Genomic DNA, 23,655 nt, shown 5'->3' with positions numbered 1-23,655 from the left:
GTGGCTGAATCCAGCCATGAAGGAGGTGGTGCAGAAAGAGGTCACTAAATTACTAGAGGCTGGGATTATTTATCCTATTTCTGATATCCCCTAGGTAAGCCCTGTCCAAGTCGTCCCTAAGAAAGGTGGCATGACAGTGGTCCATAATGAAAAAAATAAACTGGTTCCTACAAGAACAGTTACAGGGTGGCGTATGTGTATTGATTACAGAAGGCTCAATACAGCCACCAGAAAGGATCATTTTCCTTTACCATTCATAGACCAGATGCTAGAAAGACTGGCAGGTCATCAATACTACTGCTTCCTGGATGGATACTCAGGTTATAATCAAATTGCAGTAGATCCCCAGGATCAAGAGAAAACAGCATTCACATGTCCATCCGGAGTATTTGCATACATGATGAGCGGATAATTTATACGCTTTTTGGCATTGTTTTTAGTATGTTTTTAGTATGATCTAGTTAGTTTTTAGTATATTTTTATTAGTTTTTAGTTAAAATTTACTTTTCTGGACTTTACTATGAGTTTGTGTGTTTTTCTGTAATTTCAGGTATTTTCTGGCTGAAATTGAGGGACTTGAGCAAAAATCTGATTCAGAGACTAAAAAGGACTACAGATGCTGTTGGATTCTGACCTCCCTGCACTCGAAGCGAATTTTCTAGAGCTACAGAAACCCAATTGGCGCGCTCTCAACGGCGTTGGAAAGTAGACATCCTGGGCTTTCCAGCAATATATGATAGTCCATACTTTGCCCAAGATTTAATGGCCCAAACCGGCGTTCAAAGTCACCCTCAGGAATTCCAGCGTTAGACGCCGGAACTGGCACCAAAATGGGAGTTAAACGCCCAAACTGGCACTAAAGCTGGCGTTTAACTCCAGAAGGAGTCTCTACACGAAAATGCTTCATTGCTCAGCCCAGGAACACACCAAGTGGGCCCGGAAGTAGATTTTTATGTCATTTACTCATCTCTGTAAACCTTAGGCTACTAGTTTTCTATAAGTAGGACCTTTTACTATTGTATTGAGATATCTGGGTAGTTATCTTTGTTTTGATGCTATCTTAGATCATTGGGAGGCTGGCCATTCGGCCATGCCTAGACCTTGTTCGTATGTATTTTCAACGGTGGAGTTTCTACACACCATAGATTAAGGTGTGGAGCTCTGCTGTACCTCGAGTATTAATGCAATTACTATTGTTCTTCTATTCAATTCCGCTTGTTCTTGTTCTAAGATATCACTTGTTCTTCAACTTGATGAATGTGATGATCCGTGACACTCATCATCATTCTCACCTATGAACGTGTGACTGACAACAACCTCCGTTCTAACTTCGATTGGGTGAATATCTCTTGGATTCCTGATACACGATGCATGGTTGATCGCCTGACAACCGAGTGCTCGCCTGACAAACGAGCCAGCCATTCCGTGAGATCAGAGTCTTCGTGGTATAGGCTAGAACTTATGGCAGCATTCAAGAGAATCCGGAAGGTCTAACCTTGTCTGTGGTATTCTGAGTAGGATTCAATGATTGAATGACTGTGACGTGCTTCAAACTCCTGAGGGCGGGGCGTTAGTGACAGACGCAAAAGAATCACTGGATTCTATTCCGGCCTGATCGAGAACCGACAGATGGATAGCCGTGCCGTGACAGGGTGCGTTGAACATTTCCACTGAGAGGATGGGAGGTAGCCACTGACAACGGTGAAACCCTTGCTTGAGCTTGCCTTGGAAAGGAGGAAGAAGGATTGGATGAAGACAGTAGGAAAGCAGAGAGACGGAAGGGAAGGCATCTTCATACGCTTATCTGAAATTCCTACCAATGAATTACATAAGTATCTCTATCTTTATCTTTATGTTTTATGCGTTTACCACTATACCCATTTGAGTTTGCCTGACTAAGATTTACAAGGTGACCATAGCTTGCTTCATACCAACAATCTCTGTGGGATCGACCCTTACTGGCGTAAGGTTTATTACTTGGACGACGCAATACACTTGCTGGTTAGTTGTGCGAAGTTGTGTTTATGCCATGGTATTGAACACCAAGTTTTTGGATTCATTACCGGGGATTATTTGATTTATGAAAAGTATTGATCACAATTTCGTGCACCAAGTTTTTGGCGCCGTTGCCGGGGATTGTTGAGTTTGGACAACTGACGGTTCATCTTGTTGCTTAGATTAGGTATTTTTTCTTCAGAGTTCTTGAGAATGAATTCTAGAGTTTCATGATGATCTGTTGAAATCTGGCTGGCTGTGAAGCCATGTCTAATTTCATTGGACCGAGGTTTTAACTTATCATCACAAAAGCTTGTTGATCTCTATCAATCTTGCTTTTGGAGCAGTGATCTGCTAAGGCTTGGCTGGCCATTGGCCATGTCTAGTGTTTTGGACCGAAGCTTTCCTTGAAAGCTTGGCTGGCTGTGAAGCCATGTCTAATTCCTGGACCGGAGTCTTAGACTAGCATTGCACTGATTCCTGGAATTCTCATTAAGAACTTTGATACCTTTTTCTACTTAATTTTCGAAAAAGCACAAAAAAAATTTACAAAATCATAAAAACAAAATAAAAATTATGCTATGTTTCTTGTTGTGACACTAGTCTCATGTTAAGTTTGGTGTCAATTGCATGCATTCATTCATGTGTCTTAGTGATCTTCAAGATGTTCTTGATGATTTCTTACTCTAATCTTTAAATTCTCTTGACTTGAGTGTTTTATGTGTCTCATATGCATTCCCATTAGTGTCAGTAGTATACAAACTGCTAAGTTTGGTGTCTTGCATGCATTGTTATTTGATTCTTGTTGCATTTTGATTTTTCCTTATTATTAAAAATCCAAAAATATTTTTAATTTGTGTCTTCTCAAGTCAATAATACAGAGAATTGAAGATTCAGAACATACAGCAGAGGAATTACACAGAAAAAGCTGGGCGTTCAAAACGCCCAGTGAAGAAGGACAGAGTGGCGTTTAAACGCTAGCCAGGGTACCTGGTTGGGCGTTTAACGCCCAAAAGGGTATAGTTTTGGGAGTTAAACGCCAAAATGTGCACCATTCTGGGCGTTTAACGCCAGGATGGCACAAGAGGGAAGATTCTGTTTTCAATGCAATTTTTTTTCAAGTTTTCAACGTTTTTCAAAATCAAATCTTTTTCAAATCAAATCTTTTCAATCATATGTTTTCAAAATTGATTTCTTTCTATTTTCAAAGATACTTGCTATCAATTAATGATTTGATTCAACATTTCAAGTATGTTGCCTTTTCTATTGAGAAAGGTTTAATGTTTGAATCATATCTTTTCTTGTTAGCCAAGTTTTTTATTTTCAAAATCAAATCTTTTTTAAAATGTTTTTCAAATCATATCTTCTCAATCACATCTTTTTAAAACTAATTATATCTTCTTAACCACATCTTTTTCACAATAGTTTTCAATTAAATCTTTCTGATTTCTAATTTTAAAATCTTTTTCAAAAATCACTTGATTTCTTTTCCACTTTCATTTTCGAAAATCAATTAGTGTTTTTCAAAAATGTTTTCAAAATCTTTTACTTAATTTTCGAAAATTACTTCCCTTCTTCTCACATCCTTCTATTTATGGACTAACACTATCCCTTAATGCAAAATTCGAACTCCATCTTCTTTGATAAGTTCGAATTTTCTATTGCTGTCTTCTACTTTTCTTCTCCTCTGACACCTAAAGGAATCTCTATACTGTGACATAGAGGATTCCACATTTTCTTGTTCCCTTCTCCTTCTTATGAGCAGGAGCAAGGACAACAGCATTATTGTTGAGGCTGATCCTGAACCTGAAAGGACCTTGAAGAGAAAGCTAAGAGAAGCCAAAGCACAACTCTCTGTAGAGGACCTAACAGAAATCTTCAAAGAAGAAGAACCCATGGCAGCCGAAAACAACAACAATGCCGACAATGCAAGGAAGGTGCTGGGTGACTTTACTGCACCTACTCCCGACTTCTATGGGAGAAGCATCTCTATCCCTGCCATTGGAGCAAACAACTTTGAGCTTAAGCCTCAATTAGTTTCTCTAATGCAACAGAATTGCAAGTTCCATGGACTTCCATTGGAAGATCCTCATCAGTTTTTAGCTGAATTCTTGCAAATCTGTGACACAGTCAAGACTAATGGGGTTGACCCTGAGGTCTACAGACTTATGCTATTCCCTTTTGCTGTAAGAGACAGAGCTAGGACATGGTTGGACTCACAACCTAAAGAAAGCCTGAACTCTTGGGAAAAGCTAGTCAATGCCTTCTTGGCAAAGTTCTTTCCACCTCAAAAATTGAGTAAGCTTAGAGTGGAAGTCCAAACCTTTAGACAGAAGGAAGGAGAATCCCTCTATGAAACTTGGGAAAGATACAAACAATTAATCAGAAAGTGTCCATCTGATATGCTTTCTGAATGGAGCATCATAGGTATTTTCCATGATGGTCTGTCTGAACTATCCAAGATGTCTTTGGATAGCTCTGCTGGAGGATCTCTTCATCTGAAGAAGACGCCTACAGAAGCTTAAGAGCTGATTGAAATGGTTGCAAATAACCAATTCATGTACACTTCTGAAAGAAATCCTGTGAACAATGGGACTAGTCAGAAGAAAGGAGTTCTTGAGATTGACACTCTGAATGCCATATTGGCTCAGAACAAAATATTGACCCAACAAGTCAATATGATTTCTCAAAGTCTGTCTGGAATGCAAAATGCACCAAGCAGTACTAAGGAAGCTTCATCTGAGGAAGAAGCTTATGATCCTGAGAACCCTTCAATGGAAGAGGTGAATTACATGGGAGAATCCTATGGAAACACCTATAATCCTTCATGGAGAAATCATCCAAATTTCTCATGGAAGGATCAACAGAGACCTCAACAAGGTTTCAACAATAATAATGGTGGAAGAAACAGGTTTAGCAATAGCAAGCCTTTTCCATCATCTTCTCAGCAACAGACAGAGAGTTCTAAGCAGAATAACTCTGACTTAGCAACCATGGTCTCTGATCTAATCAAAACCACTCAACGTTTCATGACTAAAACAAGGTCTTCCATTAGAAATTTGGAGGGACAAGTGGGTCAGCTGAGCAAGAAAATTACTGAACTCCCTCCTAGTACTCTTCCAAGCAATACAGAAGAAAATCCAAAAGGAGAGTGCAAGGCCATCAACATGGCCAAATTTTGGGAGGAAGGAGAGGCAGTGAACGCCACTGAGGAAGACCTCAATGGACGTCCACTGGCCTCCAATGAGTTCCCCAATGAGGAACCATGGGAATCTGAGGCTCAAAATGAGACCATAGAGATTCCATTGGACTTACTTCTGCCATTCATGAGCTCTGATGAGTATTCTTCCTCTGAAGAGGATGAGTATGTCACTGAAGAGCAAGTTGCTAAATACCTTGGAGCAATCATGTAGTTGAATGACAAGTTATTTGGAAATGAGACTTGGGAGGATGAACCCCCTTTGCTCACCAAAGAACTGGATGACTTGTCTAGGCAGAAACTGCCTCAAAAGAGACAGGATCCTGGGAAGTTTTCAATACCTTGTACCATAGGCACCATGACCTTCAAGAAGGCCTTGTGTGACTTAGGGTCAAGTGTAAACCTCATGCCTCTCTCTGTAATGGAGAAATTAGGGATCTCTGAGGTGCAAACTGCAAAAATCTCACTAGAGATGGCAGACAATTCAAGAAAACAAGCCTATGGACTTGTAGAGGATGTTCTGGTTAACGTTAAAGACCATTACATCCCTACTGATTTCATAGTCCTAGAGACTGGGAAGTGCATGGATGAATCCATCATCCTTGGCAGACCCTTCCTAGCCACAGCAAGGGCTGTGATTGATGTTGATAGAGGAGAGTTGATCATTCAAGTGAATGAAGAATCCTTGGTGTTTGAGGCTCAAGGATATCCCTCTGTCATCATGGAGAGGAAGCATGAAGAACTTCTCTCAAAACAGAGCCAAACAGAGCCCCCACAGTCAAACTCTAAGTTTGGTGTTGGGAGGCCACAACCAACTTCTAAGTTTGGTGTTGAACCCCCACATTCAAACTCTAAGTTTGGTGTTGGGAGGTTCCAACATGGCTCTGAGCATTTCTGAGGCTCCATGAGAGCCCACTGTCAAGCTACTGACATTAAAGAAGCGTTTGTTGGGAGGCAACCCAATATTATATTTTGACTATTTTCCTTTGTTATTTTATGTCTTTTGTAGGTTGATGATCATGAGAAGTCACAAAATCAATGAAAAAAGCAAAAACAGAATGAAAAATAGAAAGAAAAACAGCACACCCTGGAGGAAGAACCCACTGGCGTTTAAACGCCAGTGAGGCAAGCTGTTGGGTGTTTAACGCCCAGTCTGGCACCATTCTGGGCGTTTAACGCCAGAAAGGGGCACCAGACTGGCGTTAAACGCCAGAAAAGGGCAAGAAGCTGGCGTTAAACGCCAGAAATGGGCACCAGCCCGGCGTTTAACGCCAGAAAGGGCTAAAAACGCAATTTTGCTTGCCATTTGGTGCAGGGATGACTTTTCCTTGACACCTCAGGATCTGTGGACCCCACAGGATCCCCACCTACCCCACCATTCTCTCTCTTCTTCACCCATTCACCAATCACCTCAACACCTCTTCCCCAAAAGCCCTTCACCTACCAAATCCCATCTTTCTCTTCACCACTCACATCCATCCTTCATAAAATCCCACCTACTTCACCATTCAAATTCAAACCACTTTCCCACCCAAACCCACCCATACATGACCGAACCCTACCCTTCCCCCACTCCTATATAAACCCTCCTTCACTCCTTCATTTTCACACAACATACACACCACTTCTCCCCTTCTTGGCCGAAAACAAAAGCCATTCCCCTCTCCTTCATTTCTTCTTCTTCTACTCTCTCCTTTCTTAATTTGCTCGAGGACGAGCAAACCTTTTAAGTTTGGTGTGGTAAAAGCATTGCTTTTTGTTTTTCCATAACCATTTATGGCATCCAAGGCCGGAGAAACCTCTAGAAAGAGGAAAGGGAAGGCAAAAGCTTCCGCCTCCGAGTCATGGGAGATGGAGAGATTCATCTCAAGGGTGCATCAAGACCACTTCTATGAAGTTGTGGCCTTGAAGAAGGTGATCCCCGAGGTCCCTTTTTCACTCAAAAAGAGTGAATATCCGGAGATCCGACATGAGATCCGAAGAAGAGGTTGGGAAGTCCTTACCAACCCCATTCAACAAGTCGGAATCTTGATGGTTCAAGAGTTCTATGCCAATGCATGGATCACCAAGAACCATGATCAAAGTGTGAACCCGGATCCAAAGAATTATCTTACTATGGTTCGGGGGAAATACTTGGATTTTAGTCCGGAAAGTGTAAGGTTGGCATTCAATTTGCCCATGATGCAAGGAGATGAACATCCTTACACTAGAAGGGTCAACTTTGATCAAAGGTTGGACCAAGTCCTCACAGTCATATGTGAAGAGGGCGCCCAATGGAAGAGAGATTCAAGAGGGAAGCCGGTTCAATTGAGAAGGCATGACCTCAAACCCGTGGCTAGAGGATGGTTGGAGTTTATCCAACGCTCAATCATCCCCACTAGCAACCGGTCCGAAGTTACCATAGACCGGGCTATCATGATTCATAGCATCATGATTGGAGAAAGAATAGAAGTTCATGAGGTTATAGCTCAAGAGCTTTATAAGGTGGCGGACAAGTCCTCTACCTTGGCAAGGTTAGCCTTCCCTCATCTCATTTGTCACCTCTGTTATTCAGTTGGAGTTGACATAGAGGGAGACACCCCTATTGATGAGGACAAGCCCATCACTAAGAAGAGGATGGAGCACACAAGAGACCCCACTCATCATGAGATCCCTGAGATACCTCAAGGGATGCACTTTCCTCCACAAAACTATTGGGAGCAACTAAACACCTCCCTAGGAGAATTGAGTTCCAACATGGGACAACTAAGGGTGGAGCATCAAGAACACTCCATCATCCTCCATGAAATTAGAGAAGAATCATGAGAGAGGAGCAACAAAGACAAGGAAGAGATATTGAGGAGCTCAAGCACTCCATAGGATCTTCAAGAGGAAGAAAGAGCCGCCATCACTAAGGTGGACCCGTTCTTTAATTTCCTTGTTCTTTATTTTCCTGTTTTTCGAAAATTAATGCTTATGTTTGTCCATGTTTGTGTCTTGTGATCATTAGTGTCTTAGTGTCTATGCCTTAAAGTTATGAATGTCCTATGAATCCATCACCTTTCTTAAATGAAAAATGTTCTTAATTGAAAAAGAGAAGAATTGCATGAATTTTGAATTTTATAACAGTTTAATTATTTTGATGTGGTGGCATTACTTTTGTCTTCTGAATGTATGCTTAAACAGTGCATATGTCTTTTGAATTTGTGGTTCATGAATGTTGGCTCTTGAAAGAATGATGAAAAAGGAGACATGCTACTGAGGATCTGAAAAATCATTAAAATGATTCTTGAAGCAAGAAAAAGCAGTGAAAATATATATATATATATATATATATATATATATATATATATTCGAAAAAAAAAAGAGAAAAAAGAAAAAAATTCGAAAAAAAAATAAAGTTGTGATCCAAGGCAAAAAGAGTGTGCTTAAGAACGCTGGACACCGCTAATTGGGGACTCTAGCAAAGCTGAGTCACAATCTGAAAAGGTTCACCCAATTATGTGTCTGTGGCATGTATGTATCCGGTGGTAATACTGGAAGACAGAGTGCTTTGGGCCACGGCCAAGACTCAATAAGTAGCTATGTTCAAGAATCATCATACTTAACTAGGAGAATCAATAACACTATCTGGATTCTGAGTTCCTAAAGAAGCCAATCATTCTGAATTTCAAAGGATAGAGTGAGATGCCAAAACTATTCAGAGGCAAAAAGCTAAAAGCCCCGCTCATCTAATTAATACTGATCTTCATAGATATTTTTGGAATTCATTGTATATTCTATTCTTTTTATCTTATTTGATTTTCAGTTGCTTGAGGACAAGCAACAATTTAAGTTTGGTGTTGTGATGAGCGGATAATTTATACGCTTTATGGCATTGTTTTTAGAATGTTTTTAGTATGATCTAGTTAGTTTTTAGTATATTTTTATTAGTTTTTAGTTAAAATTTACTTTTCAGGACTTTACTATGAGTTTGTGTGTTTTTCTGTGATTTCAGGTATTTTCTGGCTGAAATTGAGGGACCTGAGCAAAAATCTGATTCAGAGACTAAAAAGGACTGCAGATGCTGTTGGATTCTGACCTCCCTGCACTCGAAGCGGATTTTCTGGAGCTACAGAAGCCCAATTGGCGCGCTCTCAACGGCGTTGGAAAGTAGACATCCTGGGCTTTCCAGCAATAGATGATAGTTCATACTTTGCCCAAGATTTGATGGCCCAAACCGGCGTTCAAAGTCACCCTCAGGAATTCCAGCGTTAAACGCCGGAACTGGCACCAAAATGGGAGTTAAACGCCCAAACTGGCACTATAGCTGGCGTTTAACTCCAGAAGGAGTCTCTACACGAAAATGCTTCATTGCTCAGCCCAAGCACACACCAAGTGGGCCCGGAAGTGGATTTTTATGTCATTTACTCATCTCTGTAAACCTTAGGCTACTAGTTTTCTATAAGTAGGACCTTTTACTATTGTATTGAGATATCTGGGTAGTTATCTTTGTTTTGATGCTATCTTAGATCATTGGGAGGCTGGCCATTCGGCCATGCCTAGACCTTGTTCTTATGTATTTTCAACGGTGGAGTTTCTACACACCATAGATTAAGGTGTGGAGCTCTGCTGTACCTCGAGTATTAATGCAATTACTATTGTTCTTCTATTCAATTCCGCTTGTTCTTGTTCTAAGATATCACTTGTTCTTCAACTTGATGAATGTGATGATCCGTGACACTCATCATCATTCTCACCTATGAACGTATGACTGACAACCACCTCCGTTCTACCTTCGATTGGGTGAATATCTCTTGGATTCCTGATACATGATGCATGGTCGATCGCCTGGCAACCGAGTGCTCGCCTGACAAACGAGCCAGCCATTCCGTGAGATCGGAGTTTTCGTGGTATAGGCTAGAACTGATGGCGGCATTCAAGAGAATCCGGAAGGTCTAACCTTGTCTGTGGTATTCTGAGTAGGATTCAATGATTGAATGACTGTGACGTGCTTCAAACTCCTGAGGGCGGGGCGTTAGGGACAGACGCAAAAGAATCACTGGATTCTATTCCGGCCTGATCGAGAACCGACAGATGGATAGCCGTGCCGTGACAGAGTGTGTTGAACATTTCCACTGAGAGGATGGGAGGTAGCCACTGACAACGGTGAAACCCTTGCTTGAGCTTGCCATGGAAAGGAGGAAGAAGGATTGGATGAAGACAGTAGGAAAGCAGAGAGATGGAAGGGAAGGCATCTTCATACGCTTATCTGAAATTCCTACCAATGAATTACATAAGTATCTCTATCTTTATCTTTATGTTTTATGCGTTTACCACTATACCCATTTGAGTTTGCCTGACTAAGATTTACAAGGTGACCATAGCTTGCTTCATACCAACAATCTCTGTGGGATCGACCCTTACTCGCGTAAGGTTTATTACTTGGACAACCCAGTACACTTGCTGGTTAGTTGTGCGAAGTTGTGTTTATGCCATGGTATTGAACACCAAGTTTTTGGATTCATTACCGGGGATTATTTGATTTATGAAAAGTATTGATCACAATTTCGTGCACCATGTTTTTGGCGCCGTTTCCGGGGATTGTTGAGTTTGGACAACTGACGGTTCATCTTGTTGCTTAGATTAGGTATTTTTTCTTCAGAGTTCTTGAGAATGAATTCTAGAGTTTCATGATGATCTGTTGAAATCTGGCTGGCTGTGAAGCCATGTCTAATTTCATTGGACCGAGGTTTCAACTTATCATCACAAAAGCTTGTTGATCTCTATCAATCTTGCTTTTGGAGCAGTGATCTGCTAAGGCTTGGCTGGCCATTGGCCATGTCTAGTGTTTTGGACCGAAGCTTTCCTTGAAAGCTTGGCTGGCGGTGAAGCCATGTCTAATTCCTGGACCGGAGTCTTAGACTAGCATTGCACTGATTCCTGGAATTCTCATTAAGAACTTTGATACCTTTTTCTACTTAATTTTCGAAAAAGCACAAAAAAAATTTACAAAATCATAAAAACAAAAAAAAAATTATGCTATGTTTCTTGTTGAGACACTAGTCTCATGTTAAGTTTGGTGTCAATTGCATGCATTCATTCATGTGTCTTAGTGATCTTCAAGATGTTCTTGATGATTTCTTACTCTAATCTTTAAATTCTCTTGACTTGAGTGTTTTATGTGTCTTATATGCATTCCCATTAGTGTCAGTAGTATACAAACTGCTAAGTTTGGTGTCTTGCATGCATTGTTATTTGATTCTTGTTGCATTTTGATTTTTCCTTATTATTAAAAATCCAAAAATATTTTTAATTTGTGTCTTTCCAAGTCAATAATACAGAGAATTGAAGATTCAGAACATACAGTAGAGGAATTACACAGAAAAAGCTGGGCGTTCAAAACGCCCAGTGAAGAAGGACAGACTGGCGTTTAAACGCCAGCCAGGGTACCTGGTTGGGCGTTTAACGCCCAAAAGGGTATAGTTTTGGGCGTTAAATGCCAGAATGTGCACCATTCTGGGCGTTTAACGCCAGGATGGCACAAGAGGGAAGATTCTGTTTTCAATGCAATTTTTTTTCAAGTTTTCAAAGTTTTTCAAAATCAAATCTTTTTCAAATCAAATCTTTTCAATCATATGTTTTCAAAATTGATTTCTCTCTATTTTCAAAGATACTTGCTATCAATTAATGATTTGATTCAACATTTCAAGTATGTTGCCTTTTCTGTTGAGAAAGGTTTAATGTTTGAATCATATCTTTTCTTGTTAGCCAAGTTTTTAATTTTCAAAATCAAATCTTTTTTAAAATGTTTTTCAAATCATATCTTCTCAATCACATCTTTTTAAAACTAATTATATCTTCTTAACCACATCTTTTTCAAAATAGTTTTCAATCAAATCTTTCTGATTTCTAATTTCAAAATCCTTTTCAAAAATCACTTGATTTCTTTTCCACTTTCATTTTCGAAAATCAATTAGTGTTTTTCAAAAATGTTTTCAAACTCTTTTACTTAATTTTCAAAAATTACTTCCCTTCTTCTCACATCCTTCTATTTATGGACTAACACTATCCCTTAATGCAAAATTCGAACTCCATCTTCTTTGATAAGTTTGAATTTTCTATTGCTGTCTTCTACTTTTCTTCTCCTCTGACACCTAAAGGAATCTCTATACTGTGACATAGAGGATTCCACATTTTCTTGTTCCCTTCTCCTTCTTATGAGCAGGAGCAAGGACAACAGCATTCTTGTTGAGGCTGATCTGGAACCTGAAAGGACCTCGAAGAGAAAGCTAAGAGAAGCCAAAGCACAACTCTCTGTAGAGGACCTAACAGAAATCTTCAAAGAAGAAGAACCCATGGCAGCCGAAAACAACAACAATGCCAACAATACAAGGAAGGTGCTGGGTGACTTTACTGCACCTACTCCCGACTTCTATGGGAGAAGCATCTCTATCCCTGCCATTGGAGCAAACAACTTTGAGCTTAAGCCTCAATTAGTTTCTCTAATGCAACAGAATTGCAAGTTCCATGGACTTCCATTGGAAGATCCTCATCAGTTTTTAGCTGAATTCTTGCAAATCTGTGACACAGTCAAGACTAATGGGGTTGACCCTGAGGTCTATAGACTTATGCTATTCCCTTTTGCTGTAAGGGACAGAGCTAGGACATGGTTGGACTCACAACCTAAAGAAAGCCTGGACTCTTGGGAAAAGCTAGTCAATGCCTTCTTGGCAAAGTTCTTTCCACCTCAAAAATTGAGTAAGCTTAGAGTAGAAGTCCAAACCTTCAGACAGAAGGAAGGAGAATCCCTCTATGAAGCTTGGGAAAGATACAAACAATTAATCAGAAAGTGTCCATCTGATATGCTTTCTGAATGGAGCATCATAGGTATTTTCCATGATGGTCTGTCTGAACTATCCAAGATGTATTTGGATAGCTCTGCTGGAGGATCTCTTCATCTAAAGAAGACGCCTACAGAAGCTTAAGAGCTGATTGAAATGGTTGCAAATAACCAATTCATGTACACTTCTGAAAGAAATCCTGTGAACAATGGGACTAGTCAGAAGAAAGGAGTTCTTGAAATTGACACTCTGAATGCCATATTGGCTCAGAACAAAATATTGACCCAACAAGTCAATATGATTTCTCAAAGTCTGTCTGGAATGCAAAATGGACCAAGCAGTACTAAGGAAGCTTCATCTGAGGAAGAAGCTTATGATCCTGAGAACCCTTCAATGGAAGAGGTGAATTACATGGGAGAATCCTAGGGAAACACCTATAATCCGTCATGGAGAAATCATCCAAATTTCTCATGGAAGGATCAACAGAGACCTCAACAAGGTTTCAACAATAATAATGGTGGAAGAAACAGGTTTAGCAATAGCAAGCCTTTTCCATCATCTTCTCAGCAACAGACAGAGAGTTCTAAGCAGAATAACTCTGACTTAGCAACCATGGTCTCTGATCTAATCAAAACCACTCAAAGTTTCATGACTAAAACAAGGTCTTCCATTAGAAATTTGGAGGGACAAGTGGGTCAGCTGAGCAAGAGAATTACTGAACTCCCTCCTAGTACTCTTCCAAGCAATACAGAAGAAAATCCAAAAGGAGAGTGCAAGGCCATCAACATGGCCAAATTTTGGGAGGAAGGAGAGGTAGTGAACGCCACTGAGGAAGACCTCAATGGACATCCACTGGCCTCCAATGAGTTCCCCAATGAGGAACCATGGGAATCTGAGGCTCAAAATGAGACCATAGAGATTCCATTGGACATACTTCTGCCATTCATGAGATCTGATGAGTATTCTTCCTCTGAAGAGGATGAGTATGTCACTGAAGAGCAAGTTGCTAAATACCTTGGAGCAATCATGAAGTTGAATGACAAGTTATTTGGAAATGAGACTTGGGAGGATGAACCCACTTTGCTCACCAAAGAACTGGATGACTTGTCTAGGCAGAAACTGCCTCAAAAGAGACAGGATCCTGGGAAGTTTTCAATACCTTGTACCATAGGCACCATGACCTTCAAGAAGGCCTTGTGTGACTTAGGGTCAAGTGTAAACCTCATGCCTCTCTCTGTAATGGAGAAATTAGGGATCTCTGAGGTGCAAACTGCAAAAATCTCACTAGAGATGGCAGACAATTCAAGAAAACAAGCCTATGGACTTGTAGAGGATGTTCTGGTTAAAGTTAAAGACCATTACATCCCTACTGATTTCATAGTCCTAGAGACTGGGAAGTGCATGGATGAATCCATCATCCTTGGCAGACCCTTCCTAGCCACAGCAAGGGCTGTGATTGATGTTGATAGAGGAGAGTTGATCATTCAAGTGAATGAAGAATCCTTGGTGTTTGAGGCTCAAGGATATCCCTCTGTCATCATGGAGAGGAAGCATGAAGAGCTTCTCTCAAAACAGAGCCAAACAGAGCCCCCACAGTCAAACTCTAAGTTTGGTGTTGGGAGGCCACAACCAACTTCTAAGTTTGGTGTTGAACCCCCACATTCAAACTCTAAGTTTGGTGTTGGGAGGTTCCAACATGGCTCTGAGCATTTCTGAGGCTCCATGAGAGCCCACTGTCAAGCTACTGACATTAAAGAAGCGCTTGTTGGGAGGCAACCCAATATTATATTTTGACTATTTTCCTTTGTTATTTTATGTCTTTTGTAGGTTGATGATCATGAGAAGTCACAAAATCAATGAAAAAAGCAAAAACAGAATGAAAAACAGAAAGAAAAACATCACACCCTGGAGGAAGAACCCACTGGCATTTAAACGCCAGTGAGGCTAGCTGTTGGGCGTTTAACGCCCAGTCTGGCACCATTCTGGGCGTTTAACGCCAGAAAGGGGCACCAGACTGGCGTTAAACGCCAGAAAAGGGCAAGAAGCTGGCGTTAAACGCCAGAAATGGGCACCAGCCCGGCGTTTAACGCCAGAAAGGGCTAAAAACGCAATTTTGCTTGCCATTTGGTGCAGGGATGACTTTTTCTTGACACCTCAGGATCTGTGGACCCCACAGGATCCCCACCTACCCCACCATTCTCTCTCTTCTTCACCCATTCACCAATCACCTCAACACCTCTTCCCCAAAAGCCCTTCACCTATCAAATCCCATCTTTCTCTTCACCACTCACATCCATCCTTCATAAAACCCCACCTACTTCACCATTCAAATTTAAACCACTTTCCCACCCAAACCCACCCATACATGACCGAACCCTACCCTTCCCCCACTCCTATATAAACCCTCCTTCACTCCTTCATTTTCACACAACATACACACCACTTCTCCCCTTCTTGGCCGAAAACAAAAGCCATTCCCCTCTCCTTCATTTCTTCTTCTTCTACTCTCTCCTTTCTTAATTTGCTCGAGGACGAGCAAACCTTTTAATTTTGGTGTGGTAAAAGCATTGCTTTTTGTTTTTCCATAACCATTTATGGCATCCAAGGCCGGAGAAACCTCTAGAAAGAGGAAAGGGAAGGCAAAAGCTTCTGCCTCCGAGTCATGGGAGATGGAGAGATTCATCTCAAGGGTGCATCAAGACCACTTCTATGAAGTTGTGGCCTTGAAGAAGGTGATCCTTGAGGTCCCTTTTTCACTCAAAAAGAGTGAATATCCGGAGATCCGACATGAGATCCGAAGAAGAGGTTGGGAAGTCCTTACCAACCCCATTCAACAAGTCGGAATCTTGATGGTTCAAGAGTTCTATGCCAATGCATGGATCACCAAGAACCATGATCAAAGTGTGAACCCGGATCCAAAGAATTATCTTACTATGGTTCGGGGGAAATACTTGGATTTTAGTCCGGAAAGTGTAAGGTTGGCATTCAATTTGCCCATGATGCAAGGAGATGAACATCCTTACACTAGAAGGGTCAACTTTGATCAAAGGTTGGACCAAGTCCTCACAGTCATATGTGAAGAGGGCGCCCAATGGAAGAGAGATTCAAGAGGGAAGCCGGTTCAATTGAGAAGGCATGACCTCAAACCCGTGGCTAGAGGATGGTTGGAGTTTATCCAACGCTCAATCATCCCCACTAGCAACCGGTCCGAAGTTACCATAGACCGGGCTATCATGATTCATAGCATCATGATTGGAGAAAGAATAGAAGTTCATGAGGTTATAGCTCAAGAGCTTTATAAGGTGGCGGACAAGTCCTCTACCTTGGCAAGGTTAGCCTTCCCTCATCTCATTTGTCACCTCTGTTATTCAGTTGGAGTTGACATAGAGGGAGACACCCCTATTGATGAGGACAAGCCCATCACTAAGAAGAGGATGGAGCACACAAGAGACCCCACTCATCATGAGATCCCTGAGATACCTCAAGGGATGCACTTTCCTCCACAAAACTATTGGGAGCAACTAAACACCTCCCTAGGAGAATTGAGTTCCAACATGGGACAACTAAGGGTGGAGCATCAAGAACACTCCATCATCCTCCATGAAATTAGAGAAGAATCATGAGAGAGGAGCAACAAAGACAAGGAAGAGATATTGAGGAGCTCAAGCACTCCATAGGATCTTCAAGAGGAAGAAAGAGCCGCCATCACTAAGGTGGACCCGTTCTTTAATTTCCTTGTTCTTTATTTTCCTGTTTTTCAAAAATTAATGCTTATGTTTGTCCATGTTTGTGTCTTGTGATCATTAGTGTCTTAGTGTCTATGCCTTAAAGTTATGAATGTCCTATGAATCCATCACCTTTCTTAAATGAAAAATGTTCTTAATTGAAAAAGAGAAGAATTGCATGAATTTTGAATTTTATAACAGTTTAATTATTTTGATGTGGTGGCATTACTTTTGTCTTCTGAATGTATGCTTAAACAGTGCATATGTCTTTTGAATTTGTGGTTCATGAATGTTGGCTCTTGAAAGAATGATGAAAAAGGAGACATGCTACTGAGGATCTGAAAAATCATTAAAATGATTCTTGAAGCAAGAAAAAGCAGTGAAAATATATATATATATATATATATATATATATATTTTCGAAAAAAAAAGAGAAAAAAGAAAAAAAATTCGAAAAAAAAATAAAGTTGTGATCCAAGGCAAAAAGAGTGTGCTTAAGAACCCTGGACACCTCTAATTGGGGACTCTAGCAAAGCTGAGTCACAATCTGAAAAGGTTCACCCAATTATGTGTCTGTGGTATGTATGTATCCGGTGGTAATACTGAAAGACAGAGTGCTTTGGGCCACGGCCAAGACTCAATAAGTAGCTATGTTCAAGAATCATCATACTTAACTAGGAGAATCAATAACACTATCTGGATTCTGAGTTCCTAAAGAAGCCAATCATTCTGAATTTCAAAGGATAGAGTGAGATGCCAAAACTATTCAGAGGCAAAAAGCTAAAAGCCCCGCTCATCTAATTAATACTGATCTTCATAGATGTTTTTGGAATTCATTGCATATTCTATTCTTTTTATCTTATTTGATTTTCAGTTGCTTGAGGACAAGCAACAATTTAAGTTTGGTGTTGTGATGAGCGGATAATTTATACGCTTTTTGGCATTGTTTTTAGTATGTTTTTAGTATGATCTAGTTAGTTTTTAGTATATTTTTATTAGTTTTTAGTTAAAATTTACTTTTCTGGACTTTACTATGAGTTTGTGTGTTTTTCTGTGATTTCAGGTATTTTCTGGCTGAAATTGAGGGACCTGAGCAAAAATCTGATTCAGAGACTAAAAAGGACTGCAGATGCTGTTGGATTCTGACCTCCCTGCACTCGAAGCGGATTTTCTAGAGCTACAGAAACCCAATTGGCGCGCTCTCAACGGCGTTGGAAAGTAGACATCCTGGGCTTTCCTGCAATATATGATAGTCCATACTTTGCCCAATATTTGATGGCCCAAACCGGCGTTCAAAGTCACCCTCAGGAATTCTAGCGTTAAACGCCGGAACTGGCACCAAAATGGGAGTTAAACGCCCAAACTGGCACTAAAGCTGGCGTTTAACTCCAGAAGGAGTCTCTACACGAAAATGCTTCATTGCTCAGCCCAAGCACACACCAAGTGGGCCCGGAAGTGGATTTTTATGTCATTTACTCATCTCTGTAAACCTTAGGCTACTAGTTTTCTATAAGTAGGACCTTTTACTATTGTATTGAGATATCTGGGTAGTTATCTTTGTTTTGATGCTATCTTAGATCATTGAGAGGCTGGCCATTCGGCCATGCCTAGACCTTGTTCTTATGTATTTTCAATGGTGGAGTTTCTACACACCATAGATTAAGGTGTGGAGTTCTGCTGTACCTCGAGTATTAATGCAATTACTATTGTTCTTCTATTCAATTCCGCTTGTTCTTGTTCTAAGATATCATTTGTTCTTCAACTTGATGAATGTGATGATCCGTGACACTCATCATCATTCTCACCTATGAACGTGTGACTGACAACCACCTCCGTTCTACCTTCGATTGGGTGAATATCTCTTGGATTCCTGATACACGATGCATGGTTGATCGCCTGACAACCGAGTGCTCGCCTGACAAACGAGCCAGCCATTCCGTGAGATCAGAGTCTTCGTGGTATAGGCTAGAACTGATGGCGGCATTCAAGAGAATCCGGAAGGTCTAACCTTGTCTGTGGTATTCTGAGTAGGATTCAATGATTGAATGACTGTGACGTGCTTCAAACTCCTGAGGGCGGGGCGTTAGTGACAGACGCAAAAGAATCACTGGATTCTATTCCGGCCTGATCGAGAACCGACAGATGGATAGCCGTGCCGTGACAGGGTGCGTTGAACATTTCCACTGAGAGGATGGGAGGTAGCCACTGACAACGGTGAAACCCTTGCTTGAGCTTGCCATGGAAAGGAGGAAGAAGGATTGGATGAAGACAGTAGGAAAGCAGAGAGACGGAAGGGAAGGCATCTTCATACGCTTATCTGAAATTCCTACCAATGAATTACATAAGTATCTCTATCTTTATCTTTATGTTTTATGCGTTTACCACTATACCCATTTGAGTTTGCCTGACTAAGATTTACAAGGTGACCATAGCTTGCTTCATACCAACAATCTCTGTGGGATCGACCCTTACTCGCGTAAGGTTTATTACTTGGACGACCCAGTACACTTGCTGGTTAGTTGTGCGAAGTTGTGTTTATGCCATGGTATTGAACACCAAGTTTTTGGATTCATTACCGGGGATTATTTGATTTATGAAAAGTATTGATCACAATTTCGTGCACCAATACAGAAGGATGTCATTTGGTCTATGCAATGCACCTGCAACCTTTCAAAGATGCATGCTCTCTATTTTCTCTGATATGGTGGAAAAATTTCTGGAAGTCTTCATGGATGACTTTTCAGTATTTGGAGACTCATTCAGCTCCTGTCTTGACCATCTAGCACTTGTTCTAAAGAGGTGCCAAGAGACCAACCTGGTTTTAAACTGGGAAAAATGTCACTTTATGGTGACTGAAGGAATTGTCCTTGGGCACAAAATTTCGAACAAGGGTATAGAGGTGGATCAAGCTAAGGTAGAGGTAATTGAAAAATTACCACCACCTGCCAATGTTAAGGCAATCAGAAGCTTTCTGGGGCATGCAGGATTCTATAGGAGGTTTATAAAAGATTTTTCAAAAATTGCCAAACCTCTGAGTAATCTACTAGCTGCTGACATGCCATTTATCTTTCATAAGGAGTGTCTGCAGGCGTTTGAGACCCTAAAAGCTAAGCTGGTCACAGCACCAGTCATCTCTGCACCAGACTGGACATTACCATTTGAATTGATGTGTGATGCCAGTGATCATGCTATTGGTGCAGTGTTGGGACAAAGGCATGACAAGCTTCTGCATGTCATTTATTATGCTAGCTGTGTTTTAAATGACGCACAGAAGAACTACACAACCACAGAAAAAGAATTACTTGCAGTGGTTTATGCCATTGACAAGTTTAGATCCTGTTTAGTAGGATCAAAAGTGATTATGTACACTGACCATGCTGCTCTTAAATATCTACTCACAAAGCAGGATTCAAAACCCAAACTCATCAGATGGGTGTTGCTTCTGCAAGAGTTTGATATAGAAATAAGAGACAGAAAAGGGACAGAGAACCAAGTAGCAGATCACCTGTCCTGAACAGAACCAGTAGAAGGGACGTCCCTCCCTCTTACTGAGATCTCTAAAACCTTTCCGGATGAGCAACTCTTTGCCATCCAGGAAGTGCCATGGTTTGCAGATATTACAAACTACAAGGCAGTGAGATTCATACCCAAAGAGTACAGTAGGCAGCAAACAAAGAAATTGATCACGGATGCAAAGTACTACCTTTGGGATGAACCATATCTCTTCAAGAGATGTGCAGACGGAGTAATCCGTAGATGTGTGCCTAAAGAAGAAGCACAGAAAATCCTTTGGCACTGCCATGGATCACAGTATGGAGGACATTTGGGAAGTGAGCGAACAGCCACAAGAGTTCTCCAATGTGGCTTCTACTAGCCTACTCTCTATAAGGATTCCCAAGTGTTTGTACTTAATTGTGACAGTTGCCAAAGATCTGGCAATCTGCCTCACAGTTATGCCATGCCTCAACAAGGGATCTTAGAGATTGAGTTGTTTGATATATGGGGTATTGACTTCATGGGGCCTTTCCCACTATCATACTCAAACACTTATATTCTGGTGGCAGTGGATTACATATCCAAATGGGTGGAAGCTATTGCAACACCCACTAATGACACTAAAACAGTGCTAAAATTCCTCCAGAAGCACATCTTCAGCAGATTTGTGATGATTAGGATTTTTGACGGTTTAGAATTTCACTAATGAAATCTCGTTGTAAAGTATAGTTTCTAAACCAAACAATAATCCTTTCATACAAAAAGTTGTTTGTCACAAGTACAAACCCCTAAATTTATAAACCGAAGTATCAAACCTCGGGTCGTTCTCCCTAGGAATTGTAATGAAGTGTCTTGTTATTGGTTGTGAGTTATTTTGGGGTTTTTGAGATTTTAGACAAGAAATATAAATGGCAAAGAAAATAAACTAACAACTAACAAAGCTCTTGGCAAGATATGTGAACTAGAAGTCCTATCCTAGTTATCCTTCTCAATTGTGATGAGAATTGTGTATTGCTCCCACTTAGTTAACCTCTAACCATGGAGGAAAGTCAAGTGGATGAATCAATTTGATTCCTCAAGTCCTAATCAACTCCTAAAGGAAAGACTAGCTTTAGAGGCATCCAAATCAATTAGCAACTTCTAATTATCGATCAACAAAGGAATTAGACAACTCAAGAGTCACTAATTACTCTACCTAGGCCAAGAGGAACAAAACCTACACTAAAATCCCACCAAGCATTTCATCAAACACATGGAAGGCTGGTGCGTGAAATTGTGAACAATACTTTTCACAACTCTCATAATCCCCGGTCATGAACCCCAAAAACTTGGTAGCTCAATACCATGGCATTACACAACTTCGCACAACTAACCAGCAAGTGCACTGGGTCGTCCAAGTAATAAACCTTACGCGAGTAAGGGTCGATCCCACGGAGATTGTTAGTATTGAAGCAAGCTATGGTCATCTTGTAAATCTTAGTCAGGCAAACTCAAATGGTAATGGTGATAAACGAAAATAACACAAAGGTAAAGATAGAGATACTTATGTAATTCATTGGTAGGAACTTCAGATAAGCGCATGAAGATGCCTTCCCTTCCGTCTCTCTGCTTTCCTACTGTCTTCATCCAATCCTTCTTATTCCTTTCCATGGCAAGCTTGTGTAGGGTTTCACCGTTGTCAATGGCTACCTCCCATCCTCTCAGTGAAAGCGATTGCATATGCTCTGTCACAGCATAGCAGAATTCATCTGTCGGTTCTCAATCAGGCCGGAATAGAATCCATTGATTCTTTTGCGTCTGTCACTAACGCCCCGCCTTCAGGAGTTTGAAGCACGTCACAGTCATTCAATCATTGAATCCTACTCAGAATACCACAGACAAGGTTAGACCTTCCGGATTCTCTTGAATGCCGCCGTCAGTTCTTGCCTATACCACGAAGACTCTGATCTCACGGAATGGCTGGCTCGTTTGTCAGACAAGCACTCGGTTGTCAGGCGATCAACCATGCATCGTGCAATCAGGAATCCAAGAGATATTCACTAGAGCCTTGATTGCTTGTAGAACAAAAGTGGTTGTCAGTCACCTTGTTCATGGGTGAGAATGATGATGAGTGTCACGGATCATCACATTCATCAAGTTGAAGAACAAGTGATATCTTAGAACAAGAACAAGCGGAATTGAATGGAAGAACAATAGTAATTGCATTAATACTCGAGGTACAGCAGAGCTCCACACCTTAATCTATGGTGTGTAGAAGCTCCACCGTTGAAAATACATAAGCATAAGGTCTAGGCATGGCCGTGAGGCCAGCCTCCCAAAGTGATCAAAAGATCTAAAGAAAAAGGTTCCAAAGATCAAAAGATATGAATACCATAGTAAAAGGTCCTACTTATAGAAAACTAGTAGCCTAGGGTGTACAGAGATGAGTAAATGACATAAAAAATCCACTTCCGGGCCCACTTGGTGTGTGCTTGGGCTGAGCAATGAAGCATTTTTGTGTAGAGACTCTTCCTGGAGTTAAACGCCAGCTTTTATGCCAGTTTGGGCGTTTAACTCCCATTTTGGTGCCAGTTCCGGCGTTTAACGCTGGAAATTCTGAGGGTGACTTTGAACGCCGGTTTGGGCCATCAAATCTTGGGCAAAGTATGGACTATCATATATTTCTGGAAAGCCCAGGATGTCTACTTTCCAACGCCGTTGAGAGCGCGCCAATTGGGCTTCTGTAGCTCCAGAAAATCCACTTCGAGTGCAGGGAGGTCAGAGTCCAACAGCATCTGCAGTCCTTTTTAGTCTCTGAATCAGATTTTTGCTCAGGTCCCTCAATTTCAGCCAGAAAATACCTGAAATCACAGAAAAACACACAAACTCATAGTAAAGTCCAGAAAAGTGAATTTTAACTAAAAACTAATAAAAATATACTAAAAACTAACTAGATCATACTAAAAACATACTAAAAACAATGCCAAAAAGCATACAAATTATCCGCTCATCACAACACCAAACTTAAATTGTTGCTTGTCCTCAAGCAACTGAAAATCAAATAAGATAAAAAGAAGAGAATATGCAATGAATTCCAAAAACATCTATAAAGATCAGTATTAATTAGATGAGCGGGGCTTTTAGCTTTTTGCCTCTGAACAGTCTTGGCATCTCACTCTATCCTTTGAAATTCAGAATGATTGGCTTCTTTAGGAACTTAGAATCCAGATAGTGTTAATGATTCTCTTAGTAAAGTATGATGATTCTTGAACAAAACTACTTATTGAGTCTTGGCTGTGGCCCAAAGCACTCTGTCTTCCAGTATTACCACCGGATACATACATGCCACAGACACATAATTGGGTGAACCTTTTCAGATTGTGACTCAGCTTTGCTAGAGTCCCTGGTGGACGAAATTGTGATCACTTGTTCTTTTATTTATAAAGGATGTATACTCTGA

The 23,655-nt window shown here is 40.8% G+C and overlaps 1 non-coding gene across 1 annotated transcript; it reads right to left on the bottom strand.

The window, feature by feature from the left end:
* Positions 1 to 12,915: 12,915 nt before the first annotated feature.
* On the bottom strand, positions 12,916 to 13,023 carry LOC112719455 (small nucleolar RNA R71). Its single transcript, XR_003161756.1, has one exon. It is a non-coding gene; the product is annotated as a small nucleolar RNA R71 (small nucleolar RNA).
* Positions 13,024 to 23,655: the final 10,632 nt, after the last annotated feature.

This window comes from Arachis hypogaea, chromosome 10 (assembly GCF_003086295.3).
Source record: "Arachis hypogaea cultivar Tifrunner chromosome 10, arahy.Tifrunner.gnm2.J5K5, whole genome shotgun sequence".
NCBI lineage: Eukaryota > Viridiplantae > Streptophyta > Magnoliopsida > Fabales > Fabaceae > Arachis > Arachis hypogaea.
This window is presented reverse-complemented; position numbering and strand designations above follow the sequence as displayed.